Genomic DNA, 23,246 nt, shown 5'->3' with positions numbered 1-23,246 from the left:
CTCAAAACATGAAAATTGAGGAACCACTCAAAATCAATGATAATTATAGCACTCTTAGAAAAAAAAGAAAATGCTTATGAAAAAGTCCACACTATGTTTTGGTAATTTGACACCTTGACAAAAGTAAAGAACTTAAAAAACTATTGTAATCCATTGATCAACATCAAAATTGCAGCACCCCTATGATTCTCTGGTGTTGGATATTTACTCGTAGGTCCCCCAAAGCCTGAACGAGCTTCACTTTGGACAAAGCCGCTTTCTGGTGGATAAACTCGTGGACTGTTTTATCTAAAGTGAAACTTTCATTGATCAACATCAAAACTGAAACACACTTATAATTCTCTATCATTGGACATTTACTCGCACACCTCCCAAAGCCTGAAAGAGTTCCACTTTGGTCAAAGCTTCCTGGTAAATAAACTCATGGGCTCTTTCATCTAATCCAAGAACTTGAAGAAACACATAATATAAATGCTTGCATAGTATTTATGCAAGCTTCTTACTCTCTTACTTCTAAAAATCCCCACTTGTGCACGTGGAAAATTAGACAATGTGATTGAGTAAGCTACCCCTTTTTCCGATGACCCCTCCGTATTAATGTAGAATATGTGTGACTCATTACATACAATTATTACTTCTTTTACCAGTTCTACCGACATGGTCCTTCCCAAGTCAATCCTACATTGAAACTCTTTGGTCAACTTAGATCTCCACTTAACAACCTTGCCCTCTCGATATTTTGGGCAAAAAGCACTATGTACTCTGCTTGGAGCACAAGTTTCCTTGTCAATTTTCAAACCCTCTGATTTGTCACAAAGCACAAATCCAATAACTTGTAGATGCTCCACTTCTGGAAAAGTCAATGTTGTTCCCTCTGCCATTGGCCATACTTTGGGCGCTAGTCCAGGAGGTCCCATAACCATCTCATGGACATTTCATGTACATGCATGTTACTATTATTGCAAAACCAAATAAATCCTTCTCTAACTCCACATGAGTTTGAGTTCGAGTTGGTATTTCCCACGTCCCCAAAAGCAAGGGGTTGGCACTTCTTTCTTTACATCAAAATAATTCTCATTTATGAATGTTCGCATTCATTTCTCTGATCACCAACTCCAAAGCATGTGACCTTGGACCTTGACTCTGTTCAAATTATTTCCCACATTCTCTTGGATATTCTCATCTCAAACCAAGCATTGGTTAAATCACAAGCTTCATCTCTTCACCGTCATCAATAACTACCAATGTCAATGGTTTCTGTGACAAATTCGGGCCTATGGCTGTCCTCATCAAGTTGCACTTCTGCATCAACAAAGACAAGTCTTTTATTTTCTAATGCTCTTCTCTCTTGTGGGAATTCTATTCATTTTAGTATTATTGAAACCCATTTCCTCCATAGAAGCATTAGCATAAACATTAGCACCATAAGCACAATGCATAAAGCGCTCTGCCAGGTTATCTAACCTAGTCTCAAAAATGTATGGACACCTTTAAGATATTTCAAACTTTGTAGTATTGCCATAGACATGTCCAATTCAGCTGCCTCTTACAAGTTGAGATTTTCCTTATAGCCAACAAAATCTTGCATACTTGCATGCTTTGTCTTTGATAGATTTGTATTAGGAATAAAAATACCAGATTGTCTTGGGAAACAAATATGCCCCCCCCAATGCCACACTCTTACATCACACCAAGCCAACCATGTTTCTAAACATGGAATCTCATCATGAATAGCATGACCAACGTTCCAAAAATGACGTAGTTCCCCCTTGCAAATGTCAACTTGATTCTTTGAAGGAGCACATCTACATGTGAGGCATACGATTTTGTGCTCTTCTTGAGATGAAGGAAGAATGCACTTGTTTGTGTGGCGTATCATGCATTGCTCCCAATGAAAAGCACAAGATCTTTCTTTTATAGGTGTGACATTTTTGGCACCTCGAAAATAAATTGTGAGAACTGCAATCCAATTAGCATTAGTTTCATCAGGCATAAAGCCTCTAAACTTTGGCTTTTCAAAGACTGCATCCTTGACAACCTTATTAAGCATTTTCCAAAATTCAATTTGAGAAAACGGGTTCTCAACTATGAACTCATGAGTAGCAGTCATTGACTCTCCCACAAATGGTGCATAGACATCTGCATACATGCTTGTCCATCCATTGACATCGTGAACATGATCAAAATGGATCCACATATTTTCAAGGTTATCGCTTTCCCTTTTTCTAATAACCAAGTCAACCCCACTATCAGGACCTTTCACAGACATCTTGAAAACATGTGGCTATTGATCTCCCAAGTTGTTCTAGAAAAGGACACTTTGTATTTTCTTTTACTCTTAAGTTCAAGAGAATCCTCCAAGCCTTTAGTAAAAATTCTCTTTGATTTCTTTTCAATATCTAAAGTTCTTTCAATTCTATCCAAAAAGGAGACAAATTCACCATCACTTATGGTAGCTGATTAGACGGGCTCACCTTCAATAACTAATTTATCCATAATAATATCTTGATTTTTCATGTGCTCCAATTGCTTTGGAGTTGTGAATGGTTCTAGAGTTGCACGTTTCTATACTAGCACATCAATTTCAACCTTTGATACTCTACATTTTCCTTCTCTACAAGGATGTTGGTGTTCCCCCAAATGAAGAACAAATCTGGTGGCATATAATTTATCTCTTGGAAAAAAGGTATAAGATATCAACAAGACAAATGGGACACATTCTGGAGACACTAGCCCATATGGTGGAGATTTTATTAATCGACCTTTCCAATGAACTTCATTAGATATCTTGAGCCCAATGTAGTATGGGCAGTCTACATTTATACACCTAAGATGTCCAAAACATCTGCTAAATCTGATAACACCTATAAATGAATCTGGAGTACAAGTGGAATACCCTATCCACAAATGACTATCATGTCATTGTTCCATCCCTGCCATCCTAGATGAGTCACCAAGAGGTGAAAGCCCATAACCAACATATCCATCATAATGAGTAGGTAGCTCCTTCACTTTAAAAATCTCTCTAATTTTACTTAGTGACTGAAACAAACAATTTTGTTTAGGCATTGCCTGAATCATTTCAATTGCACTTCTGATGGGTTTTGAGGCTCATCTAGCTCTAAATCTAGGTGGATAGGAGATTTAGAGGTACCGATATCAAGATTGGTTACACAAAATTTCTAGAATTGAGAGTGTTCATGATCAAGCAAATACACCTCTCCCATTGTGCTTATGGGAATCTCTTCACATGATCTCCAATCAATGTCAAAGGATGTAAAGAAAACATTAATACGGAAGCATAAAGTGACTTCTGATACTAGCTGTTGACAACTCAATATTCCTTTGATCAGACATGATGACAATCTTCTATGTTTTGGAAGGATCGTAAACAGTGATATGTCTAGACATGGTAGGTAGTGAAAACAAACATTTGGGCAATCCACACATGAATATTTTAAAGAGAACAAAAAAAAATACAGGATACCATAAAATTTCTTTTGCTCATTTGAGGTATAATTACAAGCTGTATGCCACCCATCAATGCAACATCTTCAAGATTTAATATCTAATCAAAGGATCTTTTTTGAAGTTCCATAAGATTTTACTTCATGAATCCCTTCATGCCACGATTCTCGATACATGTGCATGCCGAGTATTAATTTGTTATTCTTTTATGAGATTTTCAATATGATATGTCTCTTTAGTAATCCCCTCTCTATTAAAACAAATCATAGTGAGAAAACCATTATGCATTCTAAACGAACTAAAAAATGTGAATTTCAGACACAAAAGAAGGGCAAAAGAAAAAAAGTCCTAAAAAGGACTGCCCTTTTGCCGAAACTCACTAACACTCTTTGGTCTAGAGAGATTGTTCTAATTCAAACACTCAACCAAGAAGGCAAAAATGGTAGAGTGCCCTGCACCATGAACATCCAACTGCTCCACACCCAAGTCATCCCCTCGTCGTCCTCCTGCTCCTTTGCGTCGAGGCTGCATTCCCCATGAAAGGTACACCTACAGCTCGCCTTCATTGTTTTACACTTTGCTTGAATAAGCCCATGTTCAAAAGCCTTGAATAAATCTGCACCGGTGCAAATCCCTTCAACTTGTTTAACGTGGCTTGTTCAATATTGGATTTGTTTTTGTAAGGTCTACTTTAATCGCATTAACACTAGTCCTATAAAAAATTACCCACTTTTGTGGCTTTTTGAGACTTCTATAAAAAATTCTCAAATACTATGTTAGTTATCTACATAGAAAATGGTTTCAGGAGATTATGAACAACACTCAATATGCGTTGATAAAAAATAGTACAGATCTAAATGAAGGTATAAAGGTGTCTTTCTATTGCCATCTTCTACAACTAATTTGTGCAGATGGACAATTTTTTTCTATTTTCTTTTGAAAGTAAATCAAATCGTTGCTAAGCAGGCCCAAACTTCTTTGAAAAATCCCTCAATAGGTATTTGATAGATATACCAAGCTTTTTTAACTCATACACAAAGATTGCCAACATTTTTTACTTCTCCAAGTTAAGTAGTGAAGTGAATTTTTACGTAAAATTTGCTAATTTTAGAAAAGTAAAATTCTTATTTTTTAGGTTTTCATGTAAATTGTGTATGTAGAAACCTTTTTCATATCTTAAACCCATAATTAAGAAGTTTCATGTGATTTTTATGTCATATAAAAAATTTATATTTTATTTACTAGAATCCTGATGTGAGACAGTTTTGTGGCTTCAGCCAGTTTTGTGGCTCATTACAAGTCTAGTGTTGAAAGTCCTCGCATTTCTTGAAATTTTAATGGCATCTGGTAAATGGTGCTTTAAGAGAAGCATCTTATCACCAACCTACGTAGGCATGACCAAAAGCATTAGTAAATCTGTTAAGTTTTCTAAGCAACCTACGCCACTGCAGAATCCTTAAGGCCTTTAAAGAATGATGGTGTTTTTTTCTTAAGCGTATCTGTAACACTGTCTTAGCGCACTGCCGCAAAACCCTTGAGGCCTTTAAAAACTGATGAGGACTGTAACATTGTCTGAGCGATCTGTACCACTGTAGAACCATTGGGACCTTATAAAGGTTTTGGTTTTTCATTGCCTATGACAACCCTTGAACATGATTTATCAAAATAGCCTGAGGAATAATGAAAAACTTTAGAAGAGCATATCACATTGATGCACAAATTTCAAGAGTGTGGCTGTTGCCAATGCACAAATTTCAAAAGTGTGACTATTGCCAATACACAAATAGAAATTGCCTTTTTTGGGTTATTGTTTGTTATTCTGTGAATAGGTTTTGGTTCCATGTGAATAAGTGTAAGATTGTCATTTTCAGCCCCGATTTTCCAATGCCATTTTGTGGTCAACATGACTATGACTATTGCAAGCATGGTTTCTCCATTGTACTCGGCCTGTCTGATGAAACATTGACAGTGTTGTCATTCAAGATGTTGGGTATTTCTTGGGTACGGGGAAATCTATTATAATGATTGACTGTGGCAAGGTAAAATATTTAAGGGTTGTAACCGATCGCATCAAGATTGGGGGCTCCCTTGTTGTTCTTGAAGCGGAGATGGAGAACATGTTGGAGTATAAAGGTTGTTATTTTGTCAAGGATGTTCAAAGGAAGAAATGAATGGCACTTCAAGTAAATGCTTAATGTTATTTGAATTGATTGTATATTTAAAATACTCATTGGATTTTTGAGGTGTCTTAAGGATGTTCAAGTGTTCTTTGAAATTTTGATCACTTTATAAAAGAAACTCTGACTTCTTTGTCTGTGTACAACTTTTTGGCTAGTCCAAGATCTAGAGGTCGTTCAAGTAGGAGGGTGCTGGACTCCTTGCCAATTGAAACATATGACTCCACATACCAAATTAGCTATGTTTTGGAGTAAAAAATGGGAGCAGAACAAGAACTACATTAAGAAAATATTTTGTCTTGAGATGGGATAAGGCTCTTTGCATGATGTGAACCCCATTTTTGTGGTGTTAAGAGTTTTTTGGAAGAAGTGATTGCACATATGTACATACACATGCATGGTGCATCAAATAAAGAATTGTCCATTGTCCAGAGCCACGTGGTTACGTGGGGCCCACATGTGTACAACTAGGGCAGTGTGTACAACATAAAACTTCTAGAGGAAGCTATCAGTAGGCCCACACCATGAGGTAAGCAGGTTCCTTAGATGGCATACAATGGCATCAAGAGGTCAAATGGGATCAAGACTTGCAAGTGGGTAAGTGAGGACACAACAGGGGATGTTTTCTTGTGATGAATTATGCAGAAAGTTCATCATGAGGACTATATTTTGGGGCCACTTCATGTGAGTGTGGGTCCAAAGCTTAGGAAAAAGGATGCATTTTTTGGAAAATTTGAGTTCCAGGTGTGCGGATGGATGTAGAAGGGTAACAAAAATGCACTACGAGGCCAATTTTTTGGCCTGTTCAGGGTCCGTTTGAGGTCAATCAAAAGGCCAAAGGTGCCCAAGGGATAAAGTGATGTGTGGACACTAAAAAAACTAAGAAAAAACCAAAAAACATGGACAAAATAGGATGAAGAGCCGCTACTCAGGTCTTGCTAATTTTAGAGCATGTTTTGGCCATAAACTGCTCATCCGATCTCGGATTTAAGCAGTTTGATATTGTAGAATGGGGTTTTTGACCATTACAAATGCAATGGTGATGTCCATTTTTCCAAATTTCTCATCATTGTCTTTCTGTTTTGGCTATGTAAGTTAATTTTGTGAGCGAAGCCTCTGCTCAAATTTGTGATTGTACGTGGCATATAACATCCATATGATGTGACCTATTTGCCCCATTGGTGTCGGTCCAAGCTCAATTGTATCTATGAATCAGAAATCTTCCTCCTTTAAGGTGATTTGTGTGTGTGTGTGTGTGTGTGTGTGTGTGTGTGTGTGTGTGTGTGTGTGTGTGTGTGTGTGTGTGTGTGTGTTGAGTGGGCAAATGGATAGTCCCTCTCCTCTTACTCCATCGGTGTGTTCCCTGTCTCGGTCAGGTGGGCTGTGTAAGAGTGGTGCCCCATAGTGTGTGTGTGTGTGTGTGCGTGTGTGTGCGTGTGTTATCTCAGGAGTCTGTGTCGAGTGATTATAGAGGCGTTGTGTTTTTTTCCATCCCGCTCACATTCTTTTGGTGCCCCCACAAAGGATCTTCTTTGAGTACCTTCAACTTCAGGATTAAAGATTACAGGTTATAGGTTACAAGTTACCAAGTACAAGTATAGGTACAGATAATTCACACAGGTACAGGTAGTTGGAGTAGAGTGATATACTGGCAAGTGGGAGTCACTTGCAGTTGTTGTGAGTATGCATCATTTGGTGCCTGTCTGAGCGCATTTTCTGGTATTGTATGTTACTTGTGGATACTACCATTGTACGCCTTTGTGGAGCCATACTTGGTTTTTTTTGGCAGTCCTAGCCATTTTTGAGACTTGGTCTGGAAGATAGTCATTTCTGAGACTTGACTATACGATATTTTCATAGACCTTTGTGAAAGGGTTGTGGTGAGGTTTTATTGAGTTGAGGGATTCTCAAGTGTGAGATCCTTTCGATGATACAGGTGGCTGGAGCACCCTTTTTGTGACCTTGTTATAGGCTATGTACTCGTGATTCCTACTTGATGTCTGGGTACCATTGCTGGCAGGTTATGCATACTTATACAAGCTATATTTTGGGGTTTTATTGCTCTAATTCTGGCAAAACTCTGCCAAAAACTTTCCAAGTTGTGATGGATGTTTTTTTTTGTCTTTTGAGCCATTTATGTTGTTATGCTATTGAAATTCTGGAGGGTAATTAGTCAAGTATGATTTCTTGGGAGCTGCATGGTTGGCCTTTAATGGATAATCATGACGGACCTCAGTTCACTCTTTTTCATTTTGCACAGAGAATCAAGATAAATGTTCATGTGGACAGGAAGATTTTTTACCAACAGCGTATAGTCTTTATATTTGGGCCAAGAAGATTAAGAGAGATACTGGAATCTCCTTTTTCTGTTGTAATTCCGATGATTAACTATGAAAACTCATTTGATGTGCATGTGTTCATCCTTTTCTAAAAGCTTGAGCTCCATTGAAGTTTATGGGGATTAAGTCAGTAAACGTTTTGGGTTCTTGCACCTTTGTTAGAAGGGGTTCTCAAAGCATTGAAACTTGGGTATCCATGGCTCTCTTATCCGGAATTGCATGGAAGAAGTGATGAAGATGTGGAAGAATTTTTGGAAAAGATGAAGGTGTCTTGCATTAGCAACCAGATCCATGACCCTGTGTAGATGTTACGTCTTCTCTAGGTTTGTTTGAAGAGTGATGCATGAGTTTGATCCAAAGCATTTTAAGAGGAGTTGTGTGCGTCTGATCCACCTATGAGGTTAAGTTGGGACAATCTAAGGCATGGATTGGAAGTGTATTTTGTGAAGACAGAAGATCTTGATAAAGTGTAGCAAGAGTACAGGGTTGGATACAAAGGGAAGGTGAGCCAGTAGATGAGTACATACATAAGTTTTCTATTGCATGAGAGCGGATGTGCAAGGCCTAGCAAAACAAGTACCCCCCCTGACATGATGAAGAAGGATAGGTTCTTGGATGGTCTTTGAAGAATATATGTTGGAGAGTGGAACTAAAGAAGCCTATGACATATGAAGATGCACTAGATGTAGTGAGGAACAAAGAGTGGAAGCTGAGAAGAATGAGTCAGCTAGAAGTAGAGTCTTTGCCCATGAGGTCTGAGTTTCAATGTATGGATTCTTTGCAAGGTCGCATACTAGGTGTTCATCATGAACCAGTTTTTTTTGTTAGACCTCAGGTTATGCCAACAGCGGTCACTACTACAGAACTGCAAGATGATGGGCTAAGGCAAGACATGAGGCAAGTGGTAGATTTAATGAAGAATCTCAGCCTAAACACATGCTACATAATGTGGGAAATAATCAAGGTTTTGTGAGGTTTGCAAATCAATCAAGAAGTGAAGAAAAATCCAGGAATGGTGTTGGACAAAGCAATGGTAGGGTCTGGAGGAAGACCCCCACATGTTATAATTGCAGAGAGTTGGGCCACATTAGCCCACAATGTGATAATCCACCAAGGATGGGGAGAGACATGTATCCATTGCCAAGACACGTGATAACTAGGTGAAATGAGTATGGCATTGAAATTAAGGGAGAAGAAGGAACCATTGGATTAACCCAAGAGGAAAAGAGAAAGACAAAAGTGATAAGTGTGATCACCTTAGGGAAGGCAGCAAAGCTGGAGGATACATTAGTGATTCCTATTGGGAAGAGGACCATACAAGATAAGGAAGGAATAAATGGTGCAAGTCCTAGTAAGAAGAAGGAAAAGAGCCATGAAGACGAGGATATCAAGGCCAAGAGGAAAACAAGGGCTCGTTGCAAGTTTCATGTTTTAGATTTTCCACTAGGAGATGGGCAATTAAGCTACGACTTGAAGGAGGATCTGACAAGCAGGAAAGCAGATGTTACTTTTGGGCAAATTATAGAGATGGTGCCTAATCTAAAGTAACATGGAAAAGGATGGCTAATCTAATGAATTAATAACCAGAGAGAGGTTCAGTGAAGGTCTTGGCGATGGATGAGCTACCAAACATCTGCGCAATAGTAGATTTTTGGCACATAAGAAAAAATATGGCACAAGGTTATGTTGATGGTGGAGCCCAAATATGTTGCTACACGGTATTTTTATTTGGGTTGTCAAATGGACCATCCTTCTATCAAGAGAGATAAAATTGGGTATTGTCATCATTCATTGTGTTGTGTTAAAGATTTTATGGACGAATTTTGTGTCTATAAGCAGTAGGGCTGAACGCCATTAGAAGTTGTAGATCGTATTGGCTCGATATGATGAATGTGGAGGACAACTAAAATCCAAAGAAATGTCATCTAGCACAGCCAAGGGTGAAGTTATTGGGCCATATAGTGTCAGAAAATGGCATTGAGGCTGATCCAGATAAGGTTAAGTCTATTGTTCTTCTTCCGTCACCTAAGAGTACAAAGCAATTGGCAACCTTTATACACAAAGTGAAGTACATGGCGCAATTCATTCCATTGTCTTCACAGGTCCTTTATTGTGGGACGCATGTCTAACCTCACCATCCTATCTTATTGCAGTATTAGCGAGAACCACGATAAATCTGTCAATCCATGGGATGAAGCTGACTCAACTAGTGCATAGAGGCTACAAGAGGTTGTCAATCTCTTGGAAAACAACTAACAACTTGCATCTAACTCAAGCTACACTCAAGTGACCGAAATCACCAAAAGCCAATCGCTCATTTGCAAACAAATCACATCCGTTACAGCATTAAATGACATCCAAACGTAACAAAACTTCTAGGACAAGTTAACAAGACCTAAGCACACATGCTTATGGTCTCAAACCCCACTTTAGGTCAAGTTCCAAAATCGCGATTATTAACAGTAGTGGATTTTTACCTAGTTGTTTTCGATCCAAAATGCATCTAAATGCTTAGCAATGATGCCCCAATACCCATCCTATGCTTAGTTTTTGATTTGAAAGTGTAGATTCCTAGTTATGATGAAATTAGGCCGCGGGTCAACAATGTCAAAAGCTATAAAATACTATGAACTAATTATGTCAATGCGTAGAGCTCTTACCTGCGGTTGCAATGCAGCAAACACGATTGCAATGTGACAACAGGGGAGGGAGTAGGAAGCGCGAGAAGGAGAGAGTGAGCGTCGTTAGCTCACGCTTAAAAAACTTACAAAAATTGGCTTTTATACCTTAGCCAAGGTTTTTGGGTGGTCAAAACTAATAATCTGGAGCTCTAGCAAAGCTAGGTAATGACAGGTTGATACAATCTGGAAGCTTGTAGCCCTTGCTCATTAATTACAGAGTTTATCCGAGAAAATAAGAGTTACAATATTCTCGATTTATCAAAATAAAAAGTGTTGTACAAAGAGAACTCTGAATAATGGTATCCGTGTTAGCTTGCTGCTAACATTCCCCCCTCCTCGCCTGTGTCGTCCCTTGACAAAGCTTTATGGGCTAAAATAGTCTTCGAGCTGGCGATGACTCGTGAGTCGGTCTTTAAATGCATTAAGTGCCTTTTGGTATCTGATTTTTCTTTCTTTATCTGGCACTTGTAGAAACTGCATGGTCACTCTGTTCTTCAGCTCCACCACTAGGTAGCCTACAAATCTTGAGGTGAGGTTGTTGATCACTGGTGCAAATATCTTCGTTCGCCAAGTGAAGAATCCCGTGTAGAAAGCTTCCTCAAATGCCATCATATTATGTGATGGTAAGAACATACACCACGCGTAGAATCCATAGAGTACTTATTTGGAAGGCTGACTACTAAGATTATAGCATAATTCTTTATTACCCTCAAGGAATGACATCCACGGGGCGCCTGCTTGCTCTGGATCATGAAAAACTTCAATACAAGTGAGCAGCATTCGGAATATCTTATATAACATTGCGTAGGAGAGATCTTGGTAGACTCTTGAAGGAAGACGTGGTGTCCATTAGGTTTTTCACCATGTATTCCTCTGTTGCTTGTCCTTTCTCTAGAGCTGGCAGTCTTGGGTAGTTCAGCCAGGTTGGCCTCTTCTTTGTTAGTGTCTCATGCTCTTGCCTAGTCCTGACTATGTGTACAGGACAAAAAGTGGGATCTCTTTGCAAGGCTGTAGGTGCTCTTGTGAACAGAATAAAATACCTCAGATTCTTGTTCAACCAGCTCAACCTCCACTTTGGGTGGTATTTATCTGTGCCATCTTCTTGCATGTCTTTGTAGAGCCTCTCTTTTACCTGTAGTAATTTCACTTTTATGAGAGGGTATAGCAGGGATTGTTGATGCCATTGCGCATTGGTCTGATTGGGAGTGAGTTGAGTGATGTTGACAGAGTGAACAAATCTCAACTCCCAATCCATCATGGCCTTCCACTGCTCATCCACCTCTAGTGCGATCTTTTCTTTCAGTGCATCCTCTTCAGCTTTGGATAGTTGGACCATAGGCACTGTGTCTGCATCTTTAACGTTTATCTAAAAATCATCTTCATCAGTCGGCTCTGATGTGGATTGTGTCTCCAACTCGGCAAATGAGACCAAGGGTATATCTACTTGTGGTGTCTCCGAAGTGCCTGCCTCTTCCTGCGTTTCTTGCTTTCCATCTCTCAGGAGTTGGTTCACTCTTTTGAGCTCAGTTATTTTTGTTAGGAGCTCTTCTTCTCTCTGGATCCGCATCAAATCCAGGTCCCTGCGTTGAGATTGTTCCAGCTTTAATTCCAGCTCGAGGTCTTTGATCTTTTTCTCTAGTGCATTGTATACCTCATATGTCCCTTTGATTGAGACTATGGTTGGATTCTATTTGATTTTTTGTAAGAGGATTGCCTGATCATTTATTCTCTGTTCAGAGTATTGTAAAGAGACATTGGCAACATCCAACTGCACTTGAATTTTGTGAGCTGACAGGGTTGTCGTTAGAAGTTCATTCGTAACTTCTGTTAGCTATTTGTCTTTTGCCTTGCAAGCATCTGATAATTTTGTGAGCAGATCACCTAGCTCTTCCATCTCTTTTTGCTGTCGATCTCTTGCTAGCTGATGTTGTTCAGCTTCGGCTTTCATTTCCTACACTTGCCACCACTAAAGATTGGTGATGACGTTCGTTCTGTCTTCTAACTCTCCTTGGAGACCGTCAATCACCATTTCAAGTTCTTTAGCCTTTGTGATGTGGCTAAGTGCTGTTGATCGAAATCTTCTGTCATATCTTGCATCTACCTTGCATATTCATTTACTTGCAGTATTAGCTTGTCATTAGACTGCCAATCCTCCTGTCTTGTCAGCTGACTTGATGTGACTAGAGCCTCTTGTGTGTCCTTCTGTTGTGTCGTGGTTGCTGGTTCTTCTTGCGTAGAGGTAGAGGGTTGGTCTTCTTCTTCTTTGTCATCCTGAGGCTTTGTGGATGCCTCGCCTATTTCTTGCTGTGTGGAAGTAGAGGGTGTTTCAGCCTTCTCTTGTTGTGATGCAGTAGAGGGTGCTGGCTCAGATTTTATTGTCTCTTTTGGTGCAGGTTCTTTGTCCTTTTGCTTCTCTTTCTCGTCAGCCTCTTGTGCAGATTCTGTTTCTTTAGTAGACTCAGATTCTGTGGCTTTCTCTTTCTCGGGTTCAGCTTCTTTAGTTGGCTCTTTTGCGGTGTCTTTACCTGTAGGTGATGGTGGTGGGGTTGGCATATGATGGTCCTGTTGTTCCGTAGGTGGTGAAGTGGGTCTGTGAGATGCATAGCCTTGTTCTTGTGCTTCTTCTCTAGCCATTTCCTCGGCATGTCTTTGTTCGTCCGCCTCTTTGACTTTTCTAGCCGCTTCTTTGGCTTCTTTCATCTTGAGGGCTTTGACTTCTTGGTACATTTTCTCCAAAGTCTCTGTTGGATTTTCTGCCTCTTTTCTCGTGTGATGCTTTGTCCTTGGGTCTTTAAGTCCACTAGGCACTCATTTCTCTAGGTCCTTCCCTTGTGCTTGTCGGTTGCGCTGGTAGGCGTGTTTTTCTCTTTGAAAGCAAGCTTGCTTTTGCACTGGCTCTTCTTGGTGGGTGGCCACAAGTTTTCTCTTCGGTGGACACAATCTGGAAGCTTGTAGCCCCGGCTCATTAATTACAGAGTTTATCTGAGAAAATAGGAGTTACAATATTCCCTATTTATCAAAACAATAAGTATTTTACAAAGAGAACTCCGAAAAATGGTATCCGTGTTAGCTTGCTGCTAACATTTATCCATTACAACAAGTGGCAAATTATGATTCATTTCAACGGGATGACAAGTGTAAAGAAGTGTTTCAAGAGGTGAAAGAGGTGTTAGGGGGACTGTCATCCATGTAGGCTCTTGATTGGGAGCAAATGTTTTATGTAAATCTAGTAGGGGATGATGCCACTAGAGCCATGCTATTTCAAAAGGGGAAGGGTAGCCATTATATGAGGCCACTGTATTGTGCAAGCCGAGTGAAGTTGGTAGAAGAAAGAAAATTGTTTGAATTAGAGCTAGTGATGGCAAGTGTAATATTTGCTTGTCTATGATTTTGCCATTACTTGCTACCATGACCTTTTGTTTTCTTAATGATTAAGGTATTTTTGCCACAGTTAATTAATAAGACACTAACATGTCAAATGTGGTCAAGGAATGGGTAATTGAGTTGCAAGAGTTTGAGTTCTTGTTCTTAGTAGAAGACAGTACAAGCGCTACCCTAGCTAATTTGTTGGCTTACAAGGAGAATCCCCTTCTTGTTAAGGAAGAGGTAGTGAGATGGGTACTTGAAGAAGTGCCACAGATCAGAAATGCACATGTGTTGTTCTTTGATGGCTCATACAAAAAGAGCCATGATGCAGCTTTAGGGGGTATAGAACTTTACGATCAAGAGGGGAAGCTAGTATGCAAGAGAGGGTTCAAATTGGATGCTCATAGTAACAATGAGGCTGAATATGCTACTTTGGAATCCGGATTACACATTTGTTTGAAGCGTGGGATTAGAAGGTTGAGCATAAAAGGTGATGCCTTGTTAGTTGTGAAGAAAGTGTTGAGTGTGTGGAAGAGCAAGAACACCTCATTGAAGGTAATGTGTTTCGGAATTAAAGGCCTCTTAAAAAGCTCAAAGAAAGGAGCATTAGACACATTGAGCATTCTCTAAATGGAGAGGCACATGAAGCATCTCAAAGCATGATTGTGGAGCTATTTGTGTTAAAGACTAATTTACCTCTTTATCATGGCCGAGAGAGTCTCGCTCAAGAAGAGGACTTTTTGCTAACAGAAATCATTCCGAAGGACATTCAAAAGTCTAAGAAGTATGGTTTTGTGTGTAGAGCATCCAAGTACAAATTAATTGGTGATGTATTGTACATGAAAGGGACTGATCTCGTGTTGAGATGTGTACCTTGGCGGGAGGAGCTTTATAGAGTGCTAGAAGAAAATCATGAAGGCGCATGTGGCAGACATTTTTCTCTAAAGATCACCTTGCAAAAGATCTTGCAAGAGGGGTATGTATGGCCTAGTTTGCACAAGGATGTTCACCATCGGTGTAGGTCTTGCAATAGATGTCAATCATTTGGGAAGAGAGTGTTGAAGCCAGAGCTACAACAAACTATTATGGCATTTGATGTATTTGAAAAGTGGGGTATTGATGCAATATGTACGTTACCTATCACAAGAAGGAGCAAAAGCTATATTTTGATTGCAATGGATCATGTCTCTAGATGGGCAGAGGCTACAACAGTAAAACAAACCACTACAAAGGATGTGGAAAAATTTGTGTACGATGAAATATGTTCAAGTTTAAGGTGCCATTTGAGCTACTTTCGGATAAGGGGCTGGGATTTAGAGCTAAACTATTATACTTTTTATGCACGAAGATGAAGATTAGGCATCAGTATACCACTCCTTATTATCCACAATGTATGGCTTAAATGAAAGATTCAATGGTGAGTTGGTATAAATTCTTTTGAAAGTGACAAAGCACCAAGGAAAGAATTGGGATTTGGAATTGGAATTGCTTTGTGCATTATGGGCTTACCGCACTTCGGTGAAGACAGGTACATGGTTTACTCTATTTCATTTGGTATATGGAAAGGAAGCACTATTGCCTATGGAAGTAGAGTTGTCTACGATCAAGATGTTAGAGAATTTTCTTGGGTAGTCTAGTGATGCATTTAAAGAGAGACTCTTACAATTACAAGAGGTTCAACTGGATAGAATGAGCGCATTGGAACATTATGGACAGATGCAAGATAAGTCTAAAAAAAGATAAATGAAAAGGTCAAAAGTAAGGGTATCAAGAAACATGACTTGGTTTTGTGCTACAATAGTAATCTTTACAAGACATTCCAAAAGAAGTTTCAAGTTCATTGGGAAGTCCCTTTCAAGATGATTGAGTGTTTTTCAAATGGTACATACCAGCTGGCTAACTTGGATGCGATTCTCCATAAGTCAAGGGTAAATGGATTGCGTCTTGAATTATATCATGCTAGATTAATGATGGTGGAGAAAGATGAGTTGTCTACAGAACAAGTAATGTCTCTGAGGGATGAGGAGACTTGTGACGCGGCGAGTCTCATATCTCTTTTTGCTATTACTGATCATGAATGACCTAGCAGGCTAGGAGATGCCAAATTATGTTAGGATTTTTTTGGAAGAAGTGACCATGCATATGTACATACACATGCATAGTGCATCAAATAAAGAATTTCCCATTGCCCAGATCCAGGTGGTTACATGGGGCCCACATGTGTACAGGTAGGATAGTGTGTACATAGTACATCACTTTTCATTATCACCAGTATGACTTTGTTTTTCTATAATAATGAGGAGTTGGTAGAGCATAAAACATCTTGAGGAATATATCAACAGGCCCATGCCATGAGGTAAGCAGGTGCATCAGATGGCATCCAGTGGAGTCAGGAGGTCAAATGGGATCAAGACTTGCATGTGGGTAAGTGAGGACACAATGGGGGGGTGTTTTCTTGTGATGAATTATGTAGAAAGGTCATCATGAGGATTATATTTGGGGGACACTGTAGGTGATTGTGGGTACAAATCTTAGGAAAAAGGATGCATTATTAGGAAACGTTGAGTGCCAAGTTTGCGGATGGATGCAGAAGGGTAACAAAAACGCAATGCGATGCCATTTTTTGGCATGTTCGGGGTCCGCTTGAGGTCAAAAAATTTCCAAAGGTGCCCAAGGGATAAACTAAAGTGTGGACACTAAAACACCTGAGAAAAAACCACTAAAACATGGAGAGAAGAGGATGAAGAGTCGCTACTCAATTTTGGCTGTTTTTGGAGCTTGTTTTGGCCATAAACTGCTCATCCGAGCTCGGATTTGAGTACTTTGATATTGTAGAGTGGGGTTTTTGGCAATTTGAAACTCAATGGTGTGTTCATTTTGCCAAATTCCTCACTATTTTCTTGCTGTTTTGGCTGTGTAAGTTTCTCTAGTGAGCCAAGCCTCTGCTCAAATTTGTGATTGTATCTAGCATATTTCATCCGTATGGTGTGAGCTATTTTTCCCATTGGTGTCGGCCCAAGCTCAATTGTATCTACACATAAAAAATATTTCTCCTTTGAGCTGATTTTTGTGTGTGTGTGTGTGTGTGTTGAGAGGACAAATGGATAGTCTCTCTCTGCTCACTCCATCAGTGTGTTCCATGTCTCAGTCAGGTGGGTTGTGTAAGCCGAGTGGTGCCGCATAGTGTGTGTATATTATCCCAAGAGTGTGTGTTGGGTGAATATAGAGGCGTTGTGTGTGTTTTCGTCCTGCTCAAAGCGGCTAAAGAAATTAATTTGCAAATTGTGCCTTTGGAGATAAGAGATGAGATTTCTACAGCCATTGGGCCAAAACATCAATCCAATGCATTTACACATAAAGTTGAAAATGTTTTGACTTCTACTAGACTCTTCCACTGCTTTGAGTGTCCTCCTATTCCACTTTGTCATCTCTACCCATATTCCAGAGTTTGAGGCTTGAGGGATGATTTAAGTGTTTTGAAGTCAACCTTTGCAAAACAAGGTTACATGCAAGAAAAAGGGTCTTTCATTGTTTCCTTGTGGTCATGTGAGAGAGAGTAAAAATGGTCATAGGTGAGAAAATCATCTCCAATTTACTTTTCAATCTATTTTGTTTTTATAGTTATTATGCATTTGAACATGTGATCCTATGTAGATGAGGTGACAAAGGAATGTGTTCCTCTTTGGGTAGAGGTCATGAAGAGTTTGAGATGGAGTTACAGAGCAATCTAAGGTTGTCAAGTTTTGTCGCCCATATGTTCTATGTTTGGGAGGGTAACCATAGAAGAGTGGCATGGACTCAAGCCATAAAAGAAAAAAGTTATATACCAAAAGATAATTATTGTAGTGTTCTTTGTACAATTATTGATCCCACCAAAGTCCTTGAGATTTCTTTTCTCACAACCTTTAGAGAATGAACTTGTAAGTGCTCTTTGTAACTTTTGGGATTAATGGGAATTTGTTTTTATATCAAAGTCAACTCCAAGTTCTAAATTTCTTTTGTGGTCTTACTAGTATGAATTCCCATTCTCTTGTTACTATACATATTTAGATGATATTGTGAATTTATCTCACATTTGTGTTGCTGCTCTTGACGTTTACCTAAAAGCACTACTCGAGAAGGATCAAAAATTGATTGCGAATGTCAAAAAATACTATTCTAAGGGGCAAGAACCATGGTATCCATTAACATGTAAATATCTTTCATGGCTTGTCTATAAAGTAAGTTAAATGCTTTCTATCTCTTTCGTGTTAAATTCCATGTAATTTTGCAATGATTGTACATTATTTATTTCTTGTGATAGGTGCAGATGACCAAGGAATACAACACAAGGGTAGATCAACACTCTCGTGGAAGTTTCTTTGTTGAGGATTTAAAAAAAGAGCAAGATAAAATATATCACAACCTGACAACAAAATATAGTAATAAGATTGGGAGGTATTCTTTCTTGTTTGCAAGTTTTGTTGTATGTTGGATGGTTTAAATGGCATATTTTGAGGTTGTTTTGTTTTAGTATTGTAAGATTCTTAACATTTTGGACCCACACTTGGGTTTGGATTGGCTAGCAATTTTTTTGTCATTGAAATGGGGTGCTAGAAGTTGGGCAAATTTAGAGAAGATTGACTTAATTGGTCTTTTAGAAGCTCCAATACAAAACAAGATGCTATGGCTGTCTCTTCTGGAGGTAGATAGTCTTACTAGAGCTGCATATGGCATCAAAAAATTCTAAAATGTAAGTCTTCTCATACTTAAAACTTTTGATGCTTTGAAGCAAGAATTGAATGGTTCTACCAAAAAAAATTGGTGGACTCAAGATAGCTTCATCGCTCTTGGCTAGGGTCTTTGATAGAGCATCACAATTGGTATGTTGGACACATGTGGAGGTGTAGTATTGTCACCTAAATGTTCTGTAATGTTCTACTTTGAGGAGAAAAAACTTGAACCTAGGCCTTATCTCTTTCCTTGGGAGGTGTCTTTGGAAATGAGAACAAAAGATGTTGATAAATAAGCCCTCAAAAAGATAGCCACTTTGCGTATGGCTACACAAAGGTTGGCATACAGGTACTTTTGTTATCATAATGCAATGTAATTTATTCTATTTATATATGTGAAAAAATAATATATGAATTATGTTTGTTGTCAAGATTCTTGGCCTTTTTGGTGTCTTGAAAGATTCTTCTTCGATTCCACTACTTGCTAGAAAGTGGATACAACTGAACTTACTTGATTCATGAATGTATTCAAATAAATTACATAAGTTTTCCTCATAGAACTTGAAGCTTTTCCTTGGTGGATTGACATGGAGAAAGGCCATGAACTGGCTCATGAGAGAGACCTTAGAAATGCCATTTGATGTAGGTACAAGGCTTCCATTGGGCTCAAAAATACGACCGACACATTTATCTTCAGGTAGAGAAGAAAAATTTTATTTGCATATTTTGTTGGGAAGGGTTGTCTCTTACAGTTATAGCAGACACTACTATAGATGGTTTGATGAAGGAAGCTATTCCATCCTCACATGGTTGTACTATCATTCGTACTTACAATCCACAGTATAGTTTATAGTTGATTACAATGATTTTTTGTGTAAGTTTAAACAGTTTCTTTCTCAGGTATTGGTGGGCATTCTTGAGTGTGCCGTGTCTTTCCTTTAATTCTCCATATGATATCACAATACATGGTTAGACTAGTCATGATTTTGATCGATGTATAGTTGTCATCAAAGATTACATTGCCATTTTTGGAGATTTCGCATTGGGAGTTAGGTCTCCCAATGCGAAATCTCCAAAGATTAGTTGTCATCAAAGATTACATTGCCATTTTTGGAGATTTTTCATTGGGAGTTAGGTCTCCATCTTGGGCGTTGATTCATGAGCATTTTCTCAAGGCCCGCCAAAGTGATCTTGTTTATAGGCGAAGTGGTAAATCAGTTGCATGGGCTACATACTTTATTTTCCTAGACCTTTCTTATGGAGGTTTGGTTAGTGGCTATGGTGTCAATCCCATGTGGATAAGATCACAGAGGATCCTATTTGTGTAGGAATTCATCTCACATGAAACACCTTATCGAACTCATGATGGTTGTTAATCATGTCCTCTTTAATGGATTTGTATTCATTCACCACTTTAAAGTACGTATTTGGAGTTAACATTTAAAGCTCATTAACCACTCATGTGGTGATTTTGATTTTAGGTGATTCACTTCAATGGGTGGAGAGGTTCAGCATTGATTTTGACATACAGATTTATCGACGAATAGTGGTGTTTCATCATACTCCCTTCGGCTTCATGGAGACAGGAGGAGACAGAGTTGAGGTGATCTCTATTTTAGATTTGCGGTGTGTACCTTTTCTAAAAGATAACCTTTCTTTTATTGTATGTGTGTACTTTGAGACCTCGATTTTGTACATGGTGCATCGACGAGGTCCAACTCCACCAATTTACATACATGAGAGTATGCCTTGTTTTTCAGCACTTGGTAAGAATCCTACAGATTCTATCATGTAGCACTATATCCTAGATACCTAGATATCCATTTTTGTGGCTAATTCTAGAGCAGGTTTTTGATCAAATTGACAACAATTATACTCAGCTTCACATTCATTAAAAAAAGGTGAAACAAATCAAAGAGAAAAATTTCATCTATAAAGTTTTCATAAAGCTGGTGCAAAGGGCATGATCTAGCTTAGAATTATCTTGCACTCTACCCATATAAGTTAAGCATCAATAAAATACTTTTGTGACGTGCATGTGTGCGAGCATGGTTGGATTACATTTTCTCTGTTCCTCTATGTATAGAGAGAAACACTCATTGGTTCTCTTGCGGTGCCCTGATGTAAGAGGCACCTTTGCAAAAGATACTTCTTTCCCGGATTGCGTTTGGCCTTGCCTCGCGCAAAAGTCTGGTCAATCTCATTACTTGTGGCCCCGGATTCATTGCTTGATTGCTGGCTTTGGAAGCATTACCTGCTTTCAAAGTGGGCGCTAGTGCCCACTTACATGTGTGTGTGTGTGTGTGTGTGTGTGTGTGTGTGTGTGTGTGTGTGTGTGTGTGTGTGTGTGTGTGTGTGTGTGTGTGTGTGTGTGTGTGTGTGTGTGTGTGTGTGTGTGTGTGTGTGTGTGTGTGTGTGTGTGTGTGAGAGAGAGAGAGAGAGAGAGAGAGAGAGAGAGAAGGGGAGCAATATTCGGGGAAAATGTCTTAGCTTAATATCGTGTTGTTTTCATCTTGAAAAATAGAGATTTGAGAGCAAGGTAAAAGGAGAACTTTTTTCCCAAAAAGAATAGTGTAAGAACCCACCAAATAAACCTGATTTTCTACAATTTCCTTTTTTCTAAAATTTCCTTTTGGCAAATTCAAGGAAAGGAATTTATGTGCTTGACAAAATGATTTCTCTTGAACACTAGAGGGGAGGGAGGACCAATGTCAGAAACAAATCAGGTTCCATTGAATTATAATCGTTGGAAATTTTTAAATACTGATTAGATTTTGAGCTTTTGTTTAAGAAAACCAAGAAATTTACACACTTTTTAGTGTAAGTATCGGCAAAAGCTTCAAATTTTAACCTTAAAATTAGACAAATTTCAAGTTTGCCCTTATTTTCACCAGTTAGGGAAAATGTATTTTTCTAGCTCTGGGGAGGGTAATACAATTGGGTGGGGGTGGGGGGGAAGGAGGAGAGAGAGAGAGAGAGAGAGAGAGAGAGAGAGAGAGAGAGAGAGAGAGAGAGAGGGAGAGAAAGAGGGGGGGGAGATATAGATACACACACACATATATTATATCTATATATATGATGTATAATGTATATAGATAGACACACACACACACACACATATAAAGAGAGAGAGAGAGAGAAGGATAAAGAAAAAAATCTTGCTCCAAAAAGCTCGCTTGAAATTTTATTGGAGCGAAGCAAGCTTTTTTTTTCTCATGCCTCTTATACATAGTGTTATAATACTTGGGGCTCTGCTTCAAATGATAGAAGCTCTTCCTCATTATACATAGTAAACATAGCCTGATGAAGCACAAAGCTCATAAATATTGTCGGCTGCTATGTGATTTGAGTATTATGCTAACATCAAGAACTAGTATGTGACCCACACATTGTCGTGGCCAATAAGAAGGAACACATCAATCATGGCAGCCTTGCTCTGCTTCATTTCACAATGACATGTAAATATATGTGATTCTCTTGTGAGCTTTTGGAGGTCTTTGATACATGCATCATACATCAATCATTGTGCTAGCTACTTACTCCATGGATGAGACTAAAAACTCATACAATGTAGCTACTCTTCATATTCTAGTCAAATTGAGTGTAAATCTTCTTTTTGGATTAGCACTCTATCTACTTTTTCTAGGGCATGATTTTCCAACTCATGATATGTAGCTACTCTCCGCTTGCTCCTCAATCGACCAAGATATAATCATCCTTCGTGGTTTCCATGCTAGGTACCTGCTTTTCCATGCCAAGCTACAACATGCTCTTTCCAATCAAGGCATGGACATCTCTCTCTCTCTCTCTCTCTCTCTCTCTCTCTCTCTCTCTCTCTCTCTCTCTCTCTCTCTCTCTCTCTCTCTCTCTCTCTCTCTCTCTCTCTCTCGGATCATTTTTAATCTTGGCGGTCTCTTAGGATTGCTCTTACATGTCATAAGCTCCCTTTTTTCTTCTTCTCTCCTTTCTCAATGCAATATGACTTCCATTATCTCTCTCTCTCTCTCTCTCTCTCTCTCTCTCTCTCTCTCTCTCTCTCTCTCTCTCTCTCTCTCTCTCTCTCTCTCTCTCTCTCTCTCTCTCTCTCTCTCTCTCTCTCTCTCTCTCTCTCTCGGATCATTTTTAATCTTGGTGGTCTCTTAGGATTTCTCTTACATGTCATAAGCTCCCTTTTTTCTTCTTCTCTCCTTTCTCAATGCAATATGACTTCCATTCTCTCTCTCTCTCTCTCTCTCTCTCTCTCTCTCTCTCTCTCTCTCTCTCTCTCTCTCTCTCTCTCTCTCTCTCTCTCTCTCTCTCTCTCTCTCTCTCTCTCTCTCTCTCTCTCTCTCTCTCTCTCTCTCTCTCGCGTGTGCATAGATTATTTGAATGAAAGTCCTTTATGCATATGCAATCACATTTTCTTTCACCTTGCTGACAGGTGGCCTTATGCATATGTGTATGACATGAGCAAGCAAGATAGCGAGTGTGTATGTCCAAAAGGTCATCTCTTGAAATGCCTTG

The sequence above is a fragment of the Adiantum capillus-veneris genome, chromosome 9 (assembly GCF_014529385.1).
Source record: "Adiantum capillus-veneris isolate H3 chromosome 9, ASM1452938v2, whole genome shotgun sequence".
Taxonomy (NCBI): domain Eukaryota; kingdom Viridiplantae; phylum Streptophyta; class Polypodiopsida; order Polypodiales; family Pteridaceae; genus Adiantum; species Adiantum capillus-veneris.
This window is presented reverse-complemented; position numbering follows the sequence as displayed.